Source organism: Primulina tabacum, chromosome 11 (genome assembly GCF_025594145.1).
Source record: "Primulina tabacum isolate GXHZ01 chromosome 11, ASM2559414v2, whole genome shotgun sequence".
Classification (NCBI taxonomy): domain Eukaryota; kingdom Viridiplantae; phylum Streptophyta; class Magnoliopsida; order Lamiales; family Gesneriaceae; genus Primulina; species Primulina tabacum.
This window is the reverse complement of record NC_134560.1, coordinates 32472897-32479004: the sequence shown is the minus strand read 5'-3', so window position 1 is coordinate 32479004 and position 6108 is coordinate 32472897.

The window sequence follows — 6108 nt, the reverse complement described above, 5'->3', positions numbered from 1 at the left end:
TAATAATAGCCAATATAAATAAGCGGCCCACTCCTAGCGCGTAAAGAATCGGGTAGATCAAGTGGGTCGGGTCGGGTCTCATGTATGATATTTATTTAAAAATTGTTGAACTCGAACTGAACCCGAAACTCACAAACCAATCCCCGATTAATCCAACTAAATCTGATTTTAATTTTTTTGATTTTTTTTTAAAATTGTTAAAATCCAAAAAAATAAATAATATTTTAATTAATATATGTAATAACAAAATCTCTCATATACATACAATTTAAATTAGAAAATTTATTTGCATTTAGTTTTTGTAAGACCAAAATTCTTTTGCAGTCCATAATTTACAAAATATATGTATGCTTTTTGGCCTATGCTTACTTCGTAAGAAATACATGAATCCACATAACGTACATCCTGGATCTACCAAATGATAAGAATGCCTCTGAGATTCAATCATAAACCATTTTGCCTCGACAGTGTAAAGCGGGTTACGAAATCCGATTTCCATTCTTTGTTTTATAGTTCCAATGTCCAATCTTTTAGGCTATCAAGCATCATATCACGAGACAAAAGCATCCCCTTCCAGGATAAATTCTCCCGTTTGCGCCTCATAAAAAAACTAGCATAGCTCTATGTTAGAGGAACCCGAAAGGCGAATTCAGGATTCATCCTTACTAAGGATTGATAGATCGATTGGAGATTGATTGAGTGCCATATTAGAGAAGGCCGATGGGTAGACCCAATATGTATCATATTAGTACTCGCAATCTGGGGAGTACCCAGGGAACTCATAAGGCCTCTACATTGAGGGAAAACCTGCTCTACATGAAAAAGGAGAAGTGCACTTTTGCATAACCTCTGTTTTCCGTCCCCGATCATTCAGCGAGCTACAAAAGTTTTGCTTCTCTAGAGAAGATGAGAGGCTAAAAATGAATTCACAACACATACCGAAAGAATACTAATTAAGCCGACCATTAATGACTAGTTCGAACATCAGGAGTGATCCCTTATCAGAAATATCTCTCCCAGCTATTGGAGAAGTTTGCAGATGCTCTGCCCACTTTAGTCGCGCTTGACTAATAAGATAGAAAGGGCTTTTCTCGCTTGTTTAGTAAACTCAAGTTTTTGGCCAACTCTTGCAGGTGACGATGACGACGAGTTGACGGTAGAGAATGACTCGGCAGAATCTTATATATAAATGTCATAGCTTCATCACCTCTTTTCTTAGCATCTGGTCTGCTTTCATAGAGGTGTGATACAAAGCTTTCGAAAGGACTTGACTTCTTCTCAAACAAAAAAGAAGTAGCTTTCGGTAGTGAATAAGATGTCGAAATACCAAAATGTTTAATCACTGACAGATTTTCTCGTTCATCCTTCTATTTGAGCCGTGGATTAGATATCCATTGGACCATCTGGATAGGCCAGACTGATATTTCAATATCAACCGAGATTCACCTTAGAAAAAGTGATCTCTGAAACTAAAAACCTTTCAACTGAATACCAATAGAATATTAGAGTCTCTCTTTCCAAATAGGTCGAGTAGCCCTTTACTTTATAGAAAGGTTTCTTTCCAAGAAATAAAGTATGGCTACACGTCCGTAGGAAGTAAGAACTGGTGGAAGTGGGCGAACTACTCCTCACCAGAAGGGGCTTGACCTAAGAAAAAATAATGCGACAGTAGCATATAGACTAAGGAGAGAAAAGATCAAGGAATCTATTGGATGCTATCATTTACTAATATTCATTCATGTGATATGCGATTTGTTCTTATCATCCTCGTACATGGTGAATAACCAAATTCCAATTAAAATGAAATCTTTAGGAGAAATCAATGCAATTTAGGAGGAATCAATGGGGAATGGAAATGCAGATGCAGAGGCTGCCTCCCAAGCATTTGATCCAGGAACAGAAAACATTAGATCCAGCTTTGGACTCAGTACCTCCATTAGGTCACTGACTCCCATTTCCGTTGATTGGACAACCGGCCTTAACAGCGCTCCCTTAGCTTCTCTCGTTGGGAAGCATTTGAGGGCAGGAGCTTTCATTTGGGTGACCAGTAGATAGGATTCGGCTCTCTAGAAAGAAGGTTGGGCTAATTCGTTTTTCTGCTATCAATGAAACCGAAAAGAAAGACAAAAAAACAGTGCCTTTCGTATAGATCGAGACTTGTAGCTTGATTCTTTACTCATCCCATACTAGAAATAATCGCAGAAAATCGTTCGATAACACTTAAACCTATTTCTTTCTCATGATATCCGACGATCAAGACAATTCCCGTGAAACTCCTTCATTTCATAGAGGTGAATTCTTATTCTTACGAAGCAAATAGCATTTCCTATTAATTTGTTGTGTGTATATATATATATATATATATATATATATATATATATATATATATATATATATATATATATATGTATATATGTGTGTGTGTGCGCGCGCGCGCACGCTCATTGGAGCCGCCCCCAATTGTTTCTTGGATGAAATTTCGTTCAAAATATTGAAAATCTAGTGCTAATATATAATATTTGATTACAAAATATTTTAGATTTGACATTATTATATTATTTATGAGTACTAGATCAAGTATAGCAAGTATTTATATTAATGACATGTCTTTTCTTATGTAAAAATCTACAGAGACATTGAAAATATGATATTATTATATTATTATTTTTATATCATTTATATCATATTCAAATCAAATAAAGATAAAAGTCCTGCACTCAAATTAAATTATTTATTATTGCATTCAATATATATATATATATATATATATATATAAATATATAAAATTGCTGTAATTATAAAAAATATCATTCATAATTTGTTGAAATTCAGAAGGGGCATTTTTAAGGTCAGATGGCATTACTGTCCATTCATAATGTCCTATTGGAACATTAAAAGCAATTTTATATCTATCTGATTCTTTTACTTGAATCTGCCAAAATCCTGATTTTAAATCAAATTTTGAAAATATGATAGCATTAGGATGCCTAATCCATTTTAGAACCTTATTAAGAGGTTTATAAGTGTTTATAGAATATTTATACTAAATTCTAATTAAATAATAATAATATTGATGTATGATAATCAATATACCAAAAATTTATGATGACATTATTCACTAAATAGTTGAAAAGTATAATATTATATAAAAAATTTAAAGTTTGTTTAATATTTTAAAGAGTATCGAGAACTAAATATATAAAAGTAACAGAAAGCACAAAACCGTAATCGAAATTAAATGAAATGATACGATCAATTCAAACATTTAGATTGATATAAATTTCATGATTATTTCTTTTCTCTAAAATGTCTAATATATGCTCGATTTTTTTAAAAAATATTGATTGATATAAACATACAATGTTTTTTATACATTTTTCTTTTGTTAAATATACGAAAATATTTCTAATAAGTCAATTTGTGAGACAAATTTTCTACCAGACTTGACTCGTGAAAAATTATTGTTTTATACAAAAATTATTTATTCAGTATACGAATCCAGACGACTTATGTCATGAATATAGATCTGTGAGACCGTTTCATAGCAGACTTACTCAAACTAATTTAGATAAATTTTCTACATTGACTAAATTTTCATAAATATATTAACAAACAGTTTAAATAGACTATTGATTTCTTTTATTTTTTTAATGTATGTAACACATTATTATTTTATAATAATGTTGTTAGTATTTTTTTCCAAAAAAATTATAACGAATTTAAGATATTTTTTTCTTTACAAATAATTATTTAATTTTATATTATAATTTTTATTTAATTTAATGAACTATAAAAAATTTTAGTACTTTTATAGTTTATAATTATTGTGTTTGTCATTCTAGATTTAAATTTCTCAAATAAATTTGTCTTTAATGAAATCATAAATATTTGAACTATTATATTTTATTATAAATTATTACTTCAATTACATATATAAATATTTTTTGTTTAATAAGATTTTCAAAATCAATAAATTAAAATAAATATATAAGAAATAATGATGAATATTATTATTTTTTAAAAATAAATAAATTAATAATATTGGAAATTGAAACATTATTAAATATAGCACTGTTGGAACATTTATGTTTTGGTGTTAACAAATAATTTAAGGCAAAACTGATATAAGCTAAACTGAACTAGACTAAAACTGAGTCATCCGAACCGAACGGAACTGACTAATCTCCACGAACTAAACTGATTTACCTTAACTGAACTAGTCAAGTAAAACTGACTCAGACCTAAACTGAATTATATTAGACCACCTTTTATCAAGTTCAATTTAAGAGATCATCATTTATTCGTAAAGACGTTAGTTTATACCATATGACTAAACTGATTATTGGATAAGTTATTCCGTACTTTGTTAAAACCATACTCATTTTGTACAGATATCAGAGAATGATGACGTGAACAAAAGACAAGCCAACATACACTTTTATTTGGAACATATATTTTTTTGAAACTCGAGACCATTGGATTCATAATTTATAAATAGAGAATGAGTTCAGTTTAATAAAGGTCTACGATCTTTAACATATTCAAGAATTCAAGATTTCAAGTATTTGAGCTAAACTTAGTCAGTCGAGCACACTTTACAAAGAATTATACCTGATTATTAAGATCCATTAAGTGCTAGGAGAATTCAATGTATTCGAGAACAGTTTGTATACTGTTTCTTTGTTCAGTTAAATAGATCAGGAGTTTCAGTTGTGTAGTGTTAAGTCCAAATTGGACAGGGTTTTTACAAATTTCTTGTAAAGATCGAAGCCTTCAAGTGTGAGCCTTCCTAAAAGGAAGAAGAGATGACGTAGGAGATTAGGTTCTACAAACATCCAAAAACAAACTTGCGTATATTTTACTTTCACTTTACTATTCAATACATATCCAAGCAGACTAGCACTTTTTCTAGGCGGTCGGCCACCACTTAGTGCCTAGGAGACCGCATAGACCAATTTTGATAATGGTGAGATGTATACACAACACACACCCTTGTATGTGTTGCTAATGTTTTTATTTAGGGAGGCAAACGAACTAAACCGAGTCAAACATGAGAATTAGGCTCAGCTTGTTTAATATTTATATAGGTTCGAACTCGATTCGAGCTTTTATCATGAGATTCGATCTCAAATCGTTTTAAATTACTAAATTCAAAATTATCTCAAGTTCAGTTTGTTAATAATTCGTTTATCATATTTAATGAACTTGATTCGAGCTCGTTAAACATACAATAGAGCTCGAGTTCGATCTTGATTCAAGTTCGTTAAAGATGCAATTGAGCTCAAACACACAATAAAATGTATTTCTTCAAACAAACGCCAAAATAGGAGTGAAAAGTGTAAATCCATTCATAAATAACCAAAACGACAAACATAATAGCTAACAAAACATAAACGAGTCATATAGACGAACATGTTTGCGAACATCAAACGAGCCGAGCTCGAGAGCTCGTAAACAGGCTAGCGTCTATAAATGTGAATGTTCGCAAGCTTATAAGCTGAATATCCTTAAACTCGATCTCGAGTCGATAAAATTGTCAAGCTGGAATTCATCGAGCCAAATTCGAGCTCGCGAGCCACATAAACGAGTCGAGCTCGAGAGCTCGTAAACAGGCTAGCGTCTATAAATGTGAATGTTCGCAAGCTTATAAGTTGAATATCCTTAAACTCGATCTCGAGTCGATAAAATTGTCAAGCTGGAATTCATCGAGCCAAACTCGAGCTCGGTTGGTTTGATTTGTTCGGAAGAATTTTGATTCATTTGACTTTGCATAATTCCGTTAATTCGATAATCAAACTAATCAAATGGACGTGTATATATAATATAAAAATAAATAAAATAAAAACAAAATACCTATTTTAGTTCGATACGTATTGATACTGTGACATTTTTAGTGATGTATGTTATTTGAATAAAAAATAGTCCTGTAACTATTTTTATTTTAAAATAAATTTTAGTTATTCTCATCAAAATTATGTAACTAAATGATTAATATTATAGTTAAAATTTATAGTGATGTTAAACATATGCATATCTCAAATTATGTTTTTAAACTACACTTATAAAAATTTAAAAATAATATTGATAATTTAATTACATGATTTTAGG